Source organism: Protopterus annectens, chromosome 4.part0, assembly GCF_019279795.1.
Source record: "Protopterus annectens isolate FY-2018-M chromosome 4.part0, PAN1.0, whole genome shotgun sequence".
Taxonomy (NCBI): Eukaryota; Metazoa; Chordata; order Ceratodontiformes; family Protopteridae; genus Protopterus; species Protopterus annectens.
In genome coordinates, this window is record NC_056733.1 from 610,361,411 (window position 1) to 610,381,035 (window position 19,625).

The window sequence follows — 19,625 nt, forward strand, 5'->3', positions numbered from 1 at the left end:
CAGAATCTCTTCCATTTATCAGCATAAGATTTTCTAGTACTAGGCCTTCTGGCTTCCAAAATGACATCCATCATAGCTTTACTGAGAGGAGTTGTTTGTATAACTACATTATCAGCCATGTAGCCAGGTTCAGTGTCTGAAGTGGATTGTGCAGGATCTGACTGATTTGCTGGGACAGTAGTTTAGGTCTTTTAGGTAAGGTCCAAGCTGGGTATTGAGACAAGTTCCTTAGGACTGGGTACCAGTATTGGTGGGGCCAGTCCGGGGCAATTAGTATCATCTTTGGTTTCTCTTGTCTGACTTTTAGGAGGACTTTGGGAAGAAGAGGCAGAAGAGGAAAGACGTAAACTGATAAGTTTTTCCAACTAAAGATAGGGCGTCCACTTTCTTGTCTGTGATAAGTCCTTGTGCAGAATCTTTTCAATTGATAATTTTGAGGAGAAGCAAATAGATCTATGTCTGGGCTCCCCCATTTCTCTGTTATCATGCTGAAGACTTGTGGATTTAGTTTCCACTCGTGAGGTTCCATAAGGTTTCTGCTTAAATCGTCTGCCAGAGTATTTTGCTTTCCTGGCAGGAATTGAGCTTGAAGATGTATTTGGTAGGTCAAAGCTGTGTCCCACAGTACCATGGCTAATCTGCAAAGGGGGTACGAGTGTGCCCCCTTGCTTGTTTATATACCACATGACCGTGGTGCTGTCCGTCTATCAGTAGTTGTCCTGGATGAGCTAAGTCCTTGAAGGCTGTTAGGGCATTCTGAACAGCTAGCTTCTCTTTCTGGTTGATATGTAGATTCATTTGTTTTGGGGTCCATAAGCCCTGAATGCATCTTCCTTCCATGTGGGCCCTCCAGGCATAATCTGATGAGTCTGTTAAGGTTTTGCTGGCAGGGGGTAGAGTGAAGGCCCGTCCCATGTTTTGGTGACATGCCTTTGCCCACCACAGAAATTCCTGTTGTAGGCAGGGTATGAGAAGAACCATTGTTTCCAGACTGTGAGCATGTTGACTCCATAAACAGTACAGTTTTGTACCTACCATAAATGTAGATGTTCGAAGATCCACATTGCTGCAGTCCTTACATATGGGCAGTCCGCTGTCCTCGGTCGGCCCGAATACCAAAGTATAAGGCTGACGTCGGTCAAGGTGCTTAAAACTGACATCAGGACATCAGGGTACAAAAGCGCATGACCAACGTCATTTCCTCAGTCTTTTCTTGCCCCAGATGTCAGAAGGCCCTAACAAGAAAGGCCAAAGCCAGCAAAAACTAACCAACCACCCGTGCACTAAAGTACAGTTTTGTACCTACCATAAATGTAGATGTTCGAAGATCCACATTGCTGCAGTCCTTACACTTGGGTAGTCCGCTGTCCTCGGTCGGCCCGAATAACAAAGTATAAAGCTGACGTCGGTCAAGGCGCATTAGACTGACATCAGGACGTCAGGGTACAAATGCGCATGACCGACGTCATATCCTCAGTCTTTTCTTGCCCCAGATGTCAGAAGACCCTACAAAGAAAGGTCAAAACCAAAAGACAGCAAACAACCAACCAACCACCCTTGCACTAAGAATATGTACAATATATACAATATACACAATATTTACAACCCAACCCACACAACCGCCTCTAACTACAGAGGGGAAGGAGGGAGGGTAAATTGGACTGCAGCAATGTGGATCTTCGAACATCTACATTTATGGTAGGTACAAAACTGTACTATGTTCTTCATCTCACATTGCTGCAGTCCTTACACTTGGGTAGAATCCCAAAGCAGAGATAAGGGAGGATGGCAAAACTATAAAGAAGCAGGAGCTGCCAAAATGCCCTGTAAAACAGCAGTGGCAAAACCAGCCCTAGATTTAGAGTAAAGTGGAAGGTGATAATGCTTCGAGAAAGTATGCACTGAACTCCAAGTAGCTGCCTCCAAAATATCCTTAGTTGCCACCCCCCTTAAAAAGGCTGTCGAAGTGGCAGTAGCCCTAGTGGAATGAGACCTAATCCCAGCTGGAATCTCCTTGCCATGATGGGAATAACAGAAAGCAATGCAAAACCCAATCCACTTAGAAATAGTTTGTTTTGACACAGGCTTGCCCTGAGAACTCAAAGCAAAAGAAACAAATTACTGCTGAGACTGCCTGAACCCTTTAGTTCTGCTCAAATAATATCGCAACTGCCTGTGTACATCTAAAGTGTGCAAAATCTTTTCCCCTTTATTTTGGGGATTCGCATAAAAAGTAGGCAAATGAATAGTTTGGTTTAAAGCCACACTAGAAACCACTTTAGGCATAAAGGAAGGATTAGTACGCAAAGATACCCTATCCTTATGGAAAATTAAGAAAGGCTCAACCGCCATAAGGGCCTGCAATTCAGAAACCCTTCTTGCAGAGGTAATGGCCAACAAAAATGCAGTCTTCCATGATAAATATTTCAACTCAGTAGTAGCTGCAGGCTCAAAAGGTTGTAGAGTGAGTTTCTCCAACACAAAATTGAGATCCCAAGCAGGAGTAGGAGCTCTACGGGGTCTTAAATTCTTTGCCCCTCTAAGAAATTGCTTGAACAAAGGATGAGAAAACAATGGTGGGTCACAGTCATAGTGAGCCGAAATTGCTGCAGCATGAACCTTAATAGAAGAGAAGGACAAACCTTTGTCCAGTAACTCAGTAAGATATTGAAGAGCCACACTTAAATTAGGCTCAGAAACATCAAAATCCTTTGCTGCACTCCAAAATAAAAATCTCTTCCATTTATCTGCGTACACTTTCCTTGTACTAGGCCTTCTAGCTTCCAAAATGACATTCAAAACTTGCTGTGGAAGTTGAGACCCTTTATGGTTCAAAACAGAATATGCCAGGCTGTTAGGTGAAGAGAGTGAAGTTTGACATTGAGTAAATGACTGTCCTCCTGAGACAACAGGTGTGGAATCAAGGCAAAGGCCATGGAGGCTCCGTACCAGACTTCTCAGTAATGGGTACCAGTGCTGTCGAGGCCAATCTGGAGCTATTAAAATCATCCTTGGCTTGTCCTGTCTGACCTTTAGAAGTACCTTTGGGAGGAGAGGCAGAGGTGGAAAGGCATACACATGAAGATTGCTCCAATTGAAAGAAAGAGCATCCACTTTCCAAGCTGTGGGATGCAACCTTTTCGTGCAAAACTTTGGCAGCTGGTGGTTTAGTGGAGAAGCGAACAGATCTATGTCTGGAGTTCCCCATGACACTGTCAATTTCTGAAATACATGAGGATCCAATTTCCACTCGTGGGGATCCATAATTCGTCTGCTCAACACATCTGCTAAGGAGTTCTGTGCTCCCGGCCGAAACCTTGCCTGAAGATTTAGCTGTAAACTGAGAGCAGTCTCCCACAAAATCATTGCTTGCCTGCATAGAGGATAAGAATGTGTTCCCCCTTGCTTGTTGATGTACCACATGACAGTTGTGTTGTCTGTTAGAATCAACACCTGCCCTGGAAGAAGTAAATCCTTGAAAGCTATCAATGCAAACTGGACTGCTAACCTCTCCTTCAAGTTGATATGTAGATGTTGTAGTCTGGCAGGCCACTTGTCTTGTATCCACTTTCCATTTAGATGAGCTCCCCAAGCTTTGTCTGAGGCATCTGTCGTTAGAATCTGACTCGCCTCTGGCCGGGTCACAGAGAGTCCCTTGTTTAGGTGACATTCCTGAGCCCACCACAAAAATTCCTTTTGAATGCAAGGTATTATTTGAATGACAGTGTCCAGATCCTGGCAGTGCTGTGTCCATACATTTTTGAGATACTATTTTAGCTTCCTCATATGCAGTTTGGCATTGGGAAGCACCAGAATACAAGATGCCATGAACCCCAAGGCTTGAAGGACTGTCCTTACAGTCAGCCTGGACTGATGAGACAATTGATGAAAGCAAAGGGAAAGATTCTTTTGTTTGTCCGGGGTCAAAAAGGCCATCTGGGATGCTGTATTCAGTCTTACACCCAGAAAGCACATGTCCTGAGAGGGTACTAGACTGGACTTTATTTCGTTCACAGAATACCCCAGGCATCTTAGCACTGCTAACACATATTCCAAATGATGAAGAAGCTCGTCCCTTCCTTGAGCCAGAATCAGGCAATCGTCCAAATAAGGATAGATCTGTATTCCTTTTAGCCTGAAGAAAGCTATCACTGGAGCCAGAACTTTCGTGAACACTCTGGTCGCAGTAGATAAGCCAAAGGGCAATGCAGAGAACTGATAATGAGAAGTCCCAGCCAAATCGCAGATACTTCCTGCAACTCAGTCTGATAGGAACATGAAGGTAAGCCACCTTGAGATCCAAAGTTACCATCCAATGATCTTTGCCCAGCAGAGGTAAAAGCTGTTGTAACGTCAACATTTTGAACTTGGGAATGTCCAGATAAGTGTTGAGGATAGATAAATCCAAAATTGGTCTCCACGTGTTCCCCTTCTTTGGTACTAGGAACAGGCGAGAATAAAATCCTAGGCCCACTTCTGGCATAGGGACTGGCTGTATGGCCCCTATTTGAAGCAACAGAGAAATTTGTTTGTGAGCCTCTATTCTTTGCTGAGGAGGAACGTCTGGCATGCCTTTGAAAGGAGGCAAGGTATGGAAATAAAACCTGTAACCTTGGTGTATGATATCCAATACCCATCTGTCTTGGGTAATTAAACTCCAATTTTCCCTGAAAAGTGCCAACCTTCCTCCCAAAGGTGCTGCCAGACGAGAAGGCTCTGGCAGCTGAAAAGGTAGGTCATTGGGTCTGTTTACGAAAGGACTGACCCCTGCCCTCACCAAGACTGTGCAGGTGAACTCCTGTTCTAGGCCTGAAAGAGCCCTGAGCTCTGCCCCTACCACGTCTAGATCTACCCCTAGACTGGGAATCATAAGAAGGATACGTCCACCCCTTGGTAGGCCAATTTCTACTAAACTTCGGAGGCTGAACCTGCAAAAAATCTTTAACAGTCTGCATAGACTTAGCCTTGTCTTCCATTTTCTTTAAGACTGCCTCAACAGGTGAACCAAACAACACATCAGATTGTAAGGGAGCATCTAAAATCCTTGTCTTAACATGGTCAGATAAATTCTGATCCCTCAGCCAGGCGTGCCTGCGAAGAACTGACCCAGTGGCAGCTACCCTAGACGAGGCCTGTACAGCATCAAAACCACATTGCAAAGAATGCTTTCCCACCTGTTCAGAAACATGAACTAAATCTTGTAACTCTTTACACTCAATACCTTCCGCCAGAGCATCTACCTTAGACTTCAATTGAGAAAGTAGATAGTTTTGGTATTTCAACATGTGAAACTGGCAATTCAAAGCCCTCATAGCAAGGGTGGAAGAAGTATAGACTTTCTTTCCCCATCTATCCAAAGCCCTGGCCTCTATCTGGAGGAACCGGATTTTTAACAACAGAAGCCTTAACACCCTTAGGCCCCTGACTAACAGTTTCTGGGTCTGCCCTAAGACTCTTAAAAAGGTACTTATGAGCTTCAGGCACCCTGTAATACCTATCCGGTTTAACAGGAGCAGGAGGCAAAGAATCAGGATTAAGAGAAGCCTCTGCAAACACATCTTCCACAACATCCAGAACAGGAGGTATAGCCAAAGGCCTATGCTGGGGTAAAACAAAATTCCCTAAGCCTTTTCCTGGAATCAGAGAAGTCCTGACCTTCCCACTTAAAATGCTCCCTCATGGAATGAAGAGTCTCTGAAAAGAAAAATCCTCAGGAGGAGAAGCAGAAGGAGTAGAATCATCCACATCAGAATCAGAATAAGGAGAATACTCCTGTAAGTCTTCAGCCGAAGACTCTGAAACATCCAAGCCTGCTCAAAACTCCCCAACTCAGGTTCCACCCTAGGTCTCTTATCAGGAGGGGGCAAAGAACCTCTAATCAAAGTAATCAAATCTTCTGCCATTTTAAGCATATGCTTCTTGGGCACAGATCCTGAAGAACTAGGAGTGACCCCAACTGAAGCTAAACCTGGCCTGCCTCTGGGAGAAGCCTTGGAAACAGAAGGAGAAGGCCTAACCACCCTAGGAAGGGAGGGGAGTACAGTAACCTGAGAGGCCCCTTCAGCCTGACCTGCCTCCTGAGAGGCCACATCCTGCAATAACAAAGTCTCCCCCTGGGACTCCAGAGAAACCTCCAGCGGAACCCCCGGCTCCACCGACACCTCTAAAGAGCCGGCGTCTGCACGGACTCTTCTTGCCTGGGCTTAGCTGCTTTGTCCTTGCGCTTCTTGAAGAAGCGGACGCCGGAGCATCCGACGGCATATTATAATTGCACCGCTTCGAAGACTAACCTGGCACAATCTAACCTTCTCTTAATAGTGCGCTTATTGAATCTAGCACAAAAGCGACACCCAACAACGACGTGCTCAGGCCCTAAACAAGGAATACACAAAGTATGATAATCTCTATGGTATCTGTTTCCCACAAGAAATACAGTTATTCACTTTTTCTGACATCCGGTAAACCACTGAGGCAAGAAAAAACTAAAATATTCCCCAACGGGGTACTTAGCCAACTTTGACTCGGTCTGAAACTCCGAATTCGAAAAATTTCAGAACGCCGAACGGCACTTGCAACGCTGCTTCTGCATCAGACCATGTGGCAAAAAAGACTGAGGATATGACGTCGGTCATGCGCATTTGTACCCTGACGTCCTGATGTCAGTCTAATGCGCCTTGACCGACGTCAGCCTTATACTTTGTTATTCGGGCCGACCGAGGACAGCGGACTACCCAAGTGTAAGGACTGCAGCAATGTGAGATGAAGAACATCCATATTTACAATATGTACAACACAAACTACACCACCACCTTCAACAACAGAGGGGAAGGAGGGAGGGTAAATTGGACTGCAGCAATGTGGATCTTCGAACATCTACATTTATGGTAGGTACAAAACTGTACTATGTTCTTCATCTCACATTGCTGCAGTCCTTACATATGGGTAGAATCCCAAAGCAGAGGTAAGGGAGGATGGCAAAACTATAGAGCATTAGGAGCTGCCAAAATGCCCTGCAAAATAGCAGTGGCAAATCGAGCCCTAGATTTAGAGTAAAGTGGAAGGTGGTAATGCTTAGAGAAAGTATGCACTGAACTCCAAGTAGCTGCTTCCAAAATATCTTTAGTAGCCACCCCCCTTAAAAAAGCTGTAGAAGTGGCAGTAGCCCTAGTGGAATGAGGCCTAATCCCAGCTGGAATCTCTTTACCATGATGGGAATAACAGAAAGCAATACAAAACCCAATCCACTTAGAAATAGTTTGTTTTGAAACAGGTTTGCCCTGAGAACCCAAACCAAAAGAAACAAACAACTGCTGAGACTGCCTGAACCCTTTAGTTCTGCTCAAATAATATCGCAACTGTCTGTGTATATCCAAAGTGTGCAAAATCCTTTCCCCTTTATTTTGGGGGTTTGCATAAAAAGTAGGCAAATGAATAGTTTGGTTTAAAGCCACACTAGAAACCACTTTAGGCATAAAAGAAGGGTTAGTACGCAAAGACACCCTATCCTTGTGGAAAATTAAGAAAGGCTCAACTGCCATAAGGGCCTGTAATTCAGAAACCCTTCTCGCAGAGGTAATGGCCAACAAAAAAGCAGTCTTCCATGATAAATATTTTAACTCTGCTGATGCTGCAGGCTCAAAAGGTTGTAGAGTGAGTTTCTCCAACACAAAATTCCCAAGCAGGAGTAGGAGCTCTGGGGGTCTTATATTCTTTGCCCCTCTAAGGAATTGCTTAAACAAAGGCTGAGAAAATAATGGTGGGTCACAGTCATAGTGAGCAGAAATTGCTGCAGCATGAACCTTTATAGAGGAGAAGGACAAACCTTTGTCCAATAACTCAGTAAGGTATTGAAGTGCAACACTTAAATTAGGTTTAGAAACATCAAAGTCCTTTGCTGTACTCCAAAATAAAAATCTCCTCCATTTATCTGCGTAAACTTTCCTTGTACTAGGCCTTCTGGCCTCCAAAATAACATTCAAAACTTGCTGTGGAAGCTGAGACCCTCCAGGGTTTAAAACAGAATATGCCAGGCTGTCAGATGTAGAGAATGAAGTTTGACATTGAGTAAATGACTGTTCTCCTGAGACAGCAGGTGAGGAATCGAAGGCAAAGGCCATGGAGGCTCCTGTACCAGACTTCTCAGTAATGGGTACCAGTGCTGTCGAGGCCAATCTGGAGCTATTAAAATCATGTTTGGCTTGTCCTGTCTGACCTTCAGGAGTACCTTTGGGAGGAGAGGCAGAGGTGGAAAGGCATACACGTGAAGATTGCTCCAATTGAATGAGAGAGCATCCACCTTCCAAGCTGTGGGATGAAACCTTTTTGTGCAAAACTTTGGCAGCTGGTAATTTAGTGGAGAAGCGAACAGATCTATGTCTGGAGTTCCCCATAACACTGTCAATCTCTGAAATACATGAGGATCCAATTTCCACTTGTGGGGATCCATAATTTGTCTGCTCAACACATCTGCTAAGGAGTTCTGTGCTCCTGGCAGAAACCTTGCCTGAAGATTTAGCTGTAAACTGAGAGCAGTCTCCCACAAAATCATTGCTTGTCTGCACAGAGGATAAGAATGCTTTCCCCCTTGCTTGTTGATGTACCACATGACAGTTGTGTTGTCTGTTTGAATCAACACCTGCCCTGGAAGAAGTAAATCCTTGAAAGCTATCAATGCAAATTGGACTGCTAACATCTCCTTCAAGTTGATATGTAGATGTTGAAGTCTGGCAGGCCACGTGTCTTGTACCCATTTTCCATTTAGGTGAGCTCCCCAAGCTTTGTCTGAGGCATCTGTCGTTAAAATCTGACTCGCCTCTGGCCGGGTCACAGAGAGTCCCTTGTTGAGGTGACATTCCTGAGCCCACCACAAAAACTCCTTTTGAATGCAAGGTATTATCGGAATGACAGTGTCCAAATCTTGGCAGTGCTGTGTCCATACATTCTTGAGATACCATTGTAGCTTCCTCATATGCAGTTTGGCATTGGGAAGTACCAGAATACAAGATGCCATGAACCCCAAGGCTTGAAGGACTGTCCTTGCAGTCAGCCTGGACTGACGAGACAATTGGTGGAAGTAAAGAGAAAGATTCTTTTGTTTGTCCGGGGTCAAAAAGGCCATCTGGGATGCTGTATTCAGTCTCACACCCAGAAAGCACATGTCCTGAGAGGGTACTAGACTGGACTTTATTTCGTTCACAGAATACCCCAGGCATCTTAACACTGCCATCACATACTGTAGATGATGAAGAAGTTCATCCTTTTCTTGGGCCAGAATCAGGCAATCGTCCAAATAAGGATAAATTTGTATTCCTCTTAGCCTGAAGAAAGCTACCACTGGAGCCAGAACCTTCGTGAATACTCTGGGCAGTAGATAAGCCAAAGGGCAATGCAGAGAACTGATAATGTGAAGTCCCAGCCCAAACGCAGATACTTCCTGCAACTGGGCCTGATAGGAACATGAAGGTAAGCCTCCTTGAGATCCAGAGTCACCATCCAGTGATCTTTGCCCAGCAGAGGTAAAAGCTGTTGTAACGTCAACATTTTGAACTTGGGAATGTCCAGATATGTGTTGAGGACAGATAAATCCAAAATTGGTCTCCACGTGTTTCCTTTCTTTGGTACTAGAAACAGGCGAGAATAAAATCCTAGGCCCACTTCTGGCAGAGGGACCGGTTGTATGGCCCCTATTTGAAGTAGCAGAGAAATTTGTTTGTGAGCCTCTAGTCTTTGCTGAGGAGGGACGTCCGGCATGCCTTTGAAAGGAGGCAAGGTATGGAAATAAAACTTGTAACCCTGGCGTATGATATCCAATACCCATTTGTCCTGGGTAATCAACATCCAATTTTCCTTGAAGACTGCTAACCTTCCTCCCAAAGGTGCTGCCAGGCAAGAAGGATCTGGCAGCTGAAAAAGTAGTTCATTGGGCCTGTTTACGAAAGGACTGGCCCCTGCCCTCATCCGAAGATTGTGCAGGTGAACTCCCTGTTCTAGGCCTGAAAGAACTCTGAGCTCTTCCCCCTACCACGTCTAGATCTACCCCTAGACTGAGAATCATAAGAAGGATACGTCCACCCCTTAGCAGGCCAATTCCTACTAAACTTCGGAGGCTGAACTTGCAAAAAATCTTTAACAGCCTGCATAGACTTAGCCTTGTCTTCCATTTTCTTCAAGACTGACTCCACAGGTGAACCAAACAACACATCAGACTGCAAAGGAGCATCCAAAATCCTTGTCTTAACATGGTCAGATAAATTCTGATCCTTCAGCCAGGCGTGCCTGCGAAGAACTGAGCCAGTGGCAGCCACCCTAGATGAGGCCTGCACAGCATCAAAACCACACTGTAATGAATGCTTACCCACCTGTTCAGAGACATGCACCAAATCTTGTAATTCTTTACACTCAATGCCTTCCGCCAGAGCATCCACCTTAGATTTCAATTGAGAAAGAAGAAAGTTTTGATATTTCAACATATGAAACTGGCAATTCAAGGCCCTCATAGCTAAGGTAGAAGATGTATAGACCTTTTTTCCCCATCTATCCAAAGCTCTGGCTTCTTTATCCAGAGGAACCGGATTTTTTACAACAGAGGCCTTGACACCCTTAGGTCCCTGACTAATAGTTTCTGGGTCAGCCCTAGGACTCTTATAAAGATATTTATGAGCCTCAGGCACCCTGTAATACCTATCCGGTTTAACAGGAGCAGGAGGCAGAGAATCAGGATTAAGAGAAGCCTCTGCAAACACATCTTCCACAACATCCAGAACAGGGGGTATAGCCAAGGGCCTATGCTGGGGTAACAGCAAAAATTCCCTAAGCCTTTTCTGAGAATCAGAGAAGTCCTGACCTTCCCACTTAAAATGTTCCCTCATAGAATGAAGTGTCTCTGAAAAAGAAAAATCCTCTGGAGGAGAAGCAGAAGGAGTGGAATCATCTGCATCAGAATCAGAATAAGGAGAGTACTCCTGCAGGTCTTCAGCTGAAGACTCTGAAACATCAAGCCTGCTCAAAACTTCCCAACTCTGGCTCCACCCTAGGCCTCTTATCAGGAGGGGGCAAAGAACCTCTAATCAGAGTAATCAAATCTTCTGCCATTTTAAGCATGTGCTTCTTAGGCACAGACCCTGCTGAACTAGGAGTGACACCAACAGAAGCTAAAACTGGCCTGCCTCTGGGAGAAGCCTTGGAAACAGAAGGAGAAGGCCTAACCACCCTAGGAAGGGAGGGGAGTACAGTAACTTGAGAAGCCCCTTCAGCCTGACCTGCCTCCTGAGAGACCACCTCCTGCAAAATCAAAGTCTCCCCCTGAGACTCCAGAGAGGTCTCCGTCGGAACCACCGGTTCCACTGAAGCCTCTAAAGAACCGGCGTCCGGAACGGACGACTCATCTTGCCTGGGTTTAACTGCTTTGTCTTTGCGCTTCTTCGCAGAAGCGGGCGCCGGAGAATCCGACGGCATATTATAATTGCACCACTTCCCAAAGACCAGCCTAGCACAATCTAACCTCCGCTTAATAGTGCGTTTATTGAACCTAGCACAAAAGCGACACCCAACAACGTCGTGCTCAGGCCCCAGACAAGGAATACACAAAGAATGATAATCACTTTTTCTGACATCCGGTAAAACACTGAGGCAAGAAAAAAACTAAATATTCCCCAACGGGGTACTTAGCCAACTTGGATTCGGTCTGAAACTCCGAATTCGAAAAATTTCAGAACGCCGAACGGCACTTGCAACGCTGCTTCTGCATCGGACCATGCGGCAAAAAAGACTGAGGAAATGACGTCGGTCATGCGCTTTTGTACCCTGACGTCCTGATGTCAGTTTTAAGCGCCTTGACCGACGTCAGCCTTATACTTTGGTATTCGGGCCGACCGAGGACAGCGGACTGCCCATATGTAAGGACTGCAGCAATGTGAGATGAAGAACATCTTTTAGTTACCACTGAAGTTTCCTCATATGCAGTCTTGCATATGGAATCAGTAGGATGCAGGATGCCATGAAGCCCAAAGCCTGCAGAATTTGTCTTGCAGATAACTGGGTTTTTGTTGCCATCAGTTTGAATTAAGTAGTCAGTTGCTTTTGCTTGTCTGGCGTGAGGTAAGCCATCTGGGCAGTTGTATTAAGCTTGCACCCAGGATTGTTATCTTTTGAGAGGGTACCAGTTGTCATTTCTTTTCGTTTATTGTGTACCCTAGGCATGTTAGAAGCCTTTTCACAAACGCCAGGTGTTGAAGAAGAATGTCCTTGCTCTCTGCTTGAATGAGACAGTCGTCCAAGTAAGGGTATATTTGTATAGTTTTTTTGTCTGCAAAATGCAATTACTGGTGCCAGGCACTTTGTGAAGACCCTGGGTGCAGTATATAAGCCAAAGGGCAGTGCAGAGAATTGGTAATGCATTAAGCCAGCCTTGAATCTGAGGTATCTTCTGCACGACTGTCTTATTGTGACATGCAGGTATGCCTCTTTTAGGTCTAATGTCACCAGCCAAGCATTCTTGCCCAGCGTGGGCAGAAGCTGCTGCAAAGTCAGCATTTTCAATTTTGGAATGTCCAGGTATGTGCTCAAAAATCGATAAATCCAATACTGGCCGCCAGGCCTTGTCCTTTCTGGATACCAAGAACAGTAGAGTAAAAACCTTGTCCTTTTTCCTGTTCTGGTACTGGTTGAATGGCCCCCATATCCATGAGGGATCTAACCTGTTTCTGTGCCTCTGCCCACTGATTTTTGGGCAGATCTGGCCTACCGTTTGCCATTGGCAGAGTGTGGAAATGGAATCTGTATCCCCGTGATACTATGTTTAGTACCCACTTGGTCCTAGGTCATTAACTGCCAATTTTGAGCAAAAAGTGCTAATTTTCCCCCTAAGGGTGCTGCCAAAAGATAAGTGCTTGGTGTAGGCAGAGGGAAGTCATTGAGACTGTTTTCTGTAGGTTTGCACTTTATCTCCTTCTGATTTGGAGGTAGATGCGCCCCCATTGCTTTGACCTGTATGAATCCTGAGCCTGGTATCTGGAACCCTTTGAGCTCTGTCTGACACAGGAAAGGACCAATTTTTTGTAGGCCAGTGTCTATTGAATCTTGGTGGCCGCATTTGTAAGAAGTCTTTAACAGTTTGCATAGACGTAGCTTTGTCTATTTTCTTTAAAACCTCTTCTGCCTTAATACCAGAGTATCATGCTGTAAAGGTGCATCTAGCAATTTAGCTTTAACATGATCAGGCAAATTTTGTTCCTTTAGCCAGGCGTGCCTTCTAATCACAGATCCAGTAACTGCGGCCCTGCAGGAGGCCTCTAAGGAATCAAAACCACATTGCAAAGTATGCTTTCCAACCTGTTCAGCTGCATGTAATAATTCCAGCAATTCTTTATTTTCTGCACATTCAGAAATCATCATTTTCTGTTTCAGCAATCCCATAACATGTTGTTGACACAAGCATATGAAATTGCCAGTTTAAGGCTCTGATTGCCAAGGTTGCAGATGTATAAACCTTTTTTCCCCATCTGTGCAGTGCCCTTGAATCTCTGTCAGAGGGGGTAAGATTTTTTGCTGTAGAGGCCTTAACACCCTTTGGACCCTGTGAAATAGTTTCAGGATCAGCAGCAGGGTTTCTAAATAGAAATTTATGCGAGGCCAGGACCCTGTAATATCTGTCAGGCTTACTGGAAGCCAGAGGTAAGGAGTCAGGGGTCAAGCTGGACTCTGAAACACATCATCCACGATGTCTAAAACAGGGGGAATGGCCAAAGGCCTGTGCTGAGGGAGAAGGAAATCCCCAAGCCTTTTTTTTGATTCTGAGAAGTCTTGACTCACCCAGTGAAAATGCTCCCTCAAAGTATACACGTTTTCCCCCAAATGAATAATCCTCAGGAGGAGAAGCAGATGGTATAGACTCCTCTGCATCAGAATCCTCATAGGGATGTATAGATAATTCCTGATCAGAAGAGGAATCAGAAGAAATAGAAACCTGATCTGACGATTCATAATCAGTGTCTTGCCTAGGCCTCTTGTCTGGAGGGGGATGGGTACCCCTGATCAAGGTAATAAGTTCTTCAGACATTTTGTTTTTAGGCATAGAGGCCTGTGCACATGACTCATGCAACAGTTTTTTAGTTTTAGAAGTTGCTTTTGACTTTGGCTTTGCAGCTGTCGTCGGTTTGATATACAAATGTTGAGATCTGAATACACCCTCAGAAGCTGGTACTTGCTCAGCGGATCCAGAACCATCCGAGGGAGATACATCCATCGGTCCAATACCTTGAGTATCTTGCGGCATGCCAGACTCCACATGGGTGTCGGTAGAGGCCTGCGACTCGAAGGTAGCGGGTATCAGGGGCTGCAAAAGCGCCCGAGTACCAGTGAACAAGCGACTGGTTTAGAAGTTTCGTCTGTTTTGGATCTCGACTGTCTTTCTCTGTCCTTTTCTTTGCATTTTTTATGTACTCTGGTAGTCTGAGTGCTATCAGACAACATTTCTGGGTAGTTAATCTGTTTCTAAAATACTTTGAGGCAAAAATATACAGACGCTTAATAGTGCATTGGCTGAATCTAGCACGAAACCGACAGCCAGGCACATTGTGATCAGGGTCTAGGCAAGGAATACTGTATAAATGGAAATCCTTACGAGTTTTTCTTGCTCCAGATGTCAGGTGTCCCCTAGATAAATACATATATATATATATATATATATATATATATATATATATATACAAATATATATATGCATATATATGCAAACATATATATATATATATATATCTCCATATGTGTATACATACAAATAGAAACACAAAAATATACCTCCAAACAAAAGCACATACACCAAAAGCTTTTAAGCATAGTAAAAGAAAGAAGAGGTACAGTAAAAGAAAAACAGGGGGCTGGAGGGAGGGTAACCGGGACTGCAACAGTAAATACACTCTAACATCTACATTAGCATACACAACTGTACTATGTTCGTGTTTCACTGTTGCAGTCATTACATTTGGGTAGATTCCCAAAGCTAAGGTTGGGGGGATAGATTTATACAGCATTAGGACCAGCTATAAGGCCCTGCAAAATAGTAGTGGCAAAGCCAGCTCTGGATTTAGAGAAAATTGATAAGTGATAATGCTTGGTGAAAGTATGAACTGAACTCCAGGTAGCAGCTTCTAGAATATCCCTGGTAGGAACACCTCTGAGAAAGGCTGCTGAAGTAGATGCAACCCTGGTGGAATGAGATCGGATCCCCTTGTGGGATAGGTTTTCCATGTTGCTTATAACAGAAATTAATACAATGGCTTATCCATTTAGAAATGGTTTGCTTTGAAATAGCCTTCCCCTCTGCCCCTGCAGCAAATGCTACCAGCAGTTTAGATTTTCTTAGAGATTTAGACCTGTCCAAGTAGAATCTAAGTTGTCACATCCAATGAATGCAGAATCCGCTCTCCCTTTTTCTGTGGATTGGGAAAGAAAGTTGGCAAATGAATGGACTGATTAAGAGCCACACTGGATACCACCTTGGGCATGAATGATGGATTGGTCCCGAGTGACACCCAGTCCGCATGAAAGATGATGAGGCTCCACTGCCTTAAGGACCTGTAATTCAGATATCCTTCTAGCTAAAGTGATTGCTAAAAGGAAGGCTGTTTTCCAGGAAATGAAGTTTAAGTCTGCAGTAGCAGCTGGCTCGAAAGGAGGTAGAGTGAGTTTCTCCAATACAAAGTTAAGGTCCCAGGCAGGGGATAGGAGCTCTCCTGGGTGATCTCGAGTTTTTGGCCCCCCTGAGATACTGCTTTAAAAGAGGATGAGGGAAGCGGGGGGGGGGGTCTGTGTTGTAATGAGCTGAAATGGCTGAGGCATGGATTTCTATGGAAGAAAAAGACAGGCCCTTGTGAAGTATCTCAGTTAAATATTGCAAAATCTGAGGTAAATTGGGCACTGTTGTGCTCATCCCTTGAGACTGATTCCAGGCACAGAATCTTTTCCATTTGTCAGCACAAGATTTTCTAGTACTAGGTATTCTTGCTTCCAAAATGACATCCATCACAGGTTTGCTGAGGGATGCTCAGGGGGAATTTAAGTGATTAGCCAAGCTGCAAGGTTCAATGTTTGGAGCCGATGATGAAGAATTTGGTTCTCCTGCTGAAACAGTAAGGAAGGTGTCTGAGGCAGGTGACACAGAGGAATGTGTGACACACCGAGCAGGAGTGGGTACCAGTGTTGGCGAGGCCAGTCTGGAGCAATCAAAATCATTTTTGGTTTGTCCTGTTTGACTTTTAGTAGAACTTTGGAGAGCAAAGGCAGAGGGGGAAAGACATAGACTGATAAGTTTCCCCAGCTGAAGGACAGAGTATTCACTTTCCAGGCTTTTTTGTGAGGAGTTCTTGTGCAACATTTGTCCAACTGGTAGTTCTTGGGTGAGGCAAAAAGATCTATGTCTGGGCTCCCCCATTTGCATGCCAACATGTCGAAAATCCACGGTTCCAGTTTCCATTCGTGAGGGTCCATGAAATTTCTGCTTAGTTCGTCTGCCAGAACATTCTGCTTTCCTGGCAGGATTTGAGCTTGTAGTTGTACTTGGTAGCTCAAGGCTGTGTTCCACAATGCCATGGCAAGTTTGCAGAGGGGGCAGGAATGTGTACCCCCCCCCCCCGCTTGTTTATGTACCACATAACCGTAGTGTTGTCCATCTATCAGTAATTGTTCTGGATGAAGGTAGTCCTTGAAGGCTGTCAGGGCAATCTGTACAGCTAACATTTCTTTTTGATTGATATGAAGGTGCATTTGATTTGGGCTCCATTTGCCCTGAATGCACTTCCCTGCAGATGAGCCCCACATGCATAGTCTGATGCTTCTGTAGTTAGGGTTTGGGCAGCAGTGTGAATGGCAGTCCCTTGTTTTGGTGGCAGGCCTCTGCCCACCACAGAAACTCTAGGCGCAGGCAAGGTATGATAGGAATCATTGCTTCCAGGCTGTGACAATGTTGACTCCACAAACTTTTTAAGTACCACTGAAGTTTCCTCATATGCAGTCTTGCATATGGAATTAGAATGCAGGAGGCCATGAACCCCAAGGCTTGCAGTATTTGCCTTGCAGATAGCAGGGCTTTTGTGGCCACCTGTTTGAAGTAAGTCACCAAATGAATTTGCTTTTCTGGTGCAAAGAAAGCCATCTGGGCAGTTGTATTCAAGCTTGCATCCAGGAATGTAATCTTTTGAGAGGGTACCAAGTTGAGATTTTTTTTTTTGTTTATGGTGTACCCTAGACAGGTTGGAACTCTTTTTACAAACGCCAGATGTTTTAGAAGAATGGCTTGGTTTTCTGCCTGAATTAGACAATCGTCCAGGTATGGATAAATTTGAATATTTCTTTGCCTGCAAAATGCAATTACTGGAGCCAGGCATTTTGTGAATACCCTGGGTGCAGTAGAAAAGCCAAAGGGCAGTGCAGAGAACTGATCATGCATGCAGCCTGCTTTGAAGTGTAGGAATCTTCTGCAAGATTCCCTGATTGGGATATGCAGGTAAACCTCTTAAGTCGAGAGTTGCCAACCAGGCATCCTTGCCTAGCATAGGAAGTAACTGGTGAAGAGTCAGCATCTTGAAATTTGGAATGTCCAGAAAGGTGTTTAGAATAGACAGGTCCAGAATTGGACATCAAGATTTGTCTTTCCTGTGTACTAGAAAAAGTCTGGAATAGAAACCTTGTCCCTTTTCCTCTTCTGGTACTAGCTGAATAGCTCCTATGTTTAGGAGGGAAAGTACTTGTCCCTGAGCCTCTGTCCACTGATTTGGGGGCAGGTCTGGCCACCAGTTTGTAGTTGGCAGTGTGTGGAAATGAAATCTGTATCCCTGGGACACTATATTTAAAACCCAATTGTCCTGAGTTATAAGTTGCCAGTTTCTTGAATGAAGAGCCAGTTTTCCCCCCAAAGGGGCGGCTAAGAGGTAAGTGCTTGGTAATTTCAAAGGGAAGTAATTGAGACCGTTTACCATAGGGTGGTGCCTTATTGTTTCCAGATGTGGAAGTGGAAGCACCCCATTGCTTAGTTCTGAAGGTCCCTTGGGACTGAAATCTGGTGCTTTTGGAATGTCTGGGTTTGGCAGTAGTGGCTCTGGAAGGAACTGGAAAGGACCAGTCCTTAGTAGGCCAGTGCCTACTTAATCTAGGAGGTTGCACTTGTAAGAAATCTTTCACAGTTTGCATAGATTTAGCTTTATCTTCCATCTTTTTTAGAACTTCTTCAGCCTTATTGCCAAATAGGAGGTCCTGTTGTAAAGGAGCATCCAAAAGTTTTGCTTTAACATGATCAGGCAGAGATTGCTCCTTAAGCCAAGCATGCCTTCTAAGCACAGACTCAGTAACAGCAGCCCTGCAGGAGGCCTCTAAAGAATCAAAACCACATTGCAAAGTGTTTGCCAACGTCTTTAGCTGAATGCAATAAGTCCTGCAAATCTTTATTCTCCACAGTCAGAAATCAACATAATTTTCTGTTTAAGCAGTCCCATGATATGTTGTTGATATTTTAGTATAGGGAATTGACAGTTTAAAGCCCTGATTGCTAAGGTTGCAGAAGTATAAACCTTTTTACCCCATCTATCCAGCGCCCTAGAGTCTCTATCAGAAGGGGGAGGATTTTTAGCAGTAGAAGCCTTAATGCCCTTGGGGCCCTGAGATATGGATTCAGGGTCCTCAACTGGATTTTTGAAAATAAATTTGTGGGACTCAGGAACCTTATAGTAACTATCTGGTTTGCTAGAGGCTGGAGGCAATGAATCAGGGGCCATACTGGATTCCGAAAACACATCAACAATATCTAGTACAGGAGGTATAGCCAAAGGCCTATGGCTGAGGAAAAAGAAGGAAATCCCTAAGCCTCTTTTTGGATTCAGAAAAATCCTGACTTTCCCAGTGGAAATACTCCCTTAAGGTATGTAAAGTTTCCCCAAAAGAGAAATCCTCAGGCGAAAAAGCAGAGGGAATGGAGTCTTCTGCATCAGAGTCCTCATAAGTAGGTATGGACAAATCCAGATCATTAGAAGAGTCAGAAGAAACAGAGTCCTGTTCAGAAGATTCATAATCAAATTCAATCCTAGGCCTCTTACAAAGGGGGTTTAATTACCCCTGATCAGAGTAATTAAATCTTCAGCCATTTTGATCATTTGTTTTTTAGGCATAGGGGCCTGAACATGTGACCTGGGCATCGATTTTTTAGACAGATCGAGACTTGGGCCTTAGCACTGAAGTTGGAGTCAGTTTAATATGCAAATCTGTAGGCCTGAATACAGCCTGATCAGCGGCTCTGGACCCATCCAAGATAGAGACATCCACGGGTTCCATATGTGAAGCATCTCGCGGCATACCGGACTCCGAATGGGTCTCGGTAGAGGCCTACGAATCAGAAGCAGTGGGCATCAGGGGCTGCGAAAGCGCCTCGCTGAGTACCAGCGAGCTGGCGACTGAATTAGGAGAAGTGTCATCGGCAGTTTTGGACCTCAACGGCCTGTCTCTGTCTTTTTCTTCGCATTTTTTTAGGTATTCCGGTAGTCAGATGGCTAACTGACGTCATTTCTGGATAATTAAACAGAGAACTGAAATATTTTGAAGCAAAAATGTACCGACGACGGATAGTGCGCTGATTAAATAAA

The 19,625-nt window shown here is 44.6% G+C and overlaps 1 protein-coding gene across 1 annotated transcript in view; it reads right to left on the minus strand.

Moving 5' to 3' along the window:
* The window catches only part of ATP6V0A2 (ATPase H+ transporting V0 subunit a2), an 834,711-nt gene that overhangs the window by 412,777 nt on the left and 402,309 nt on the right, over positions 1-19,625 (minus strand). The gene's annotated exons all lie outside the window — the stretch shown is intronic.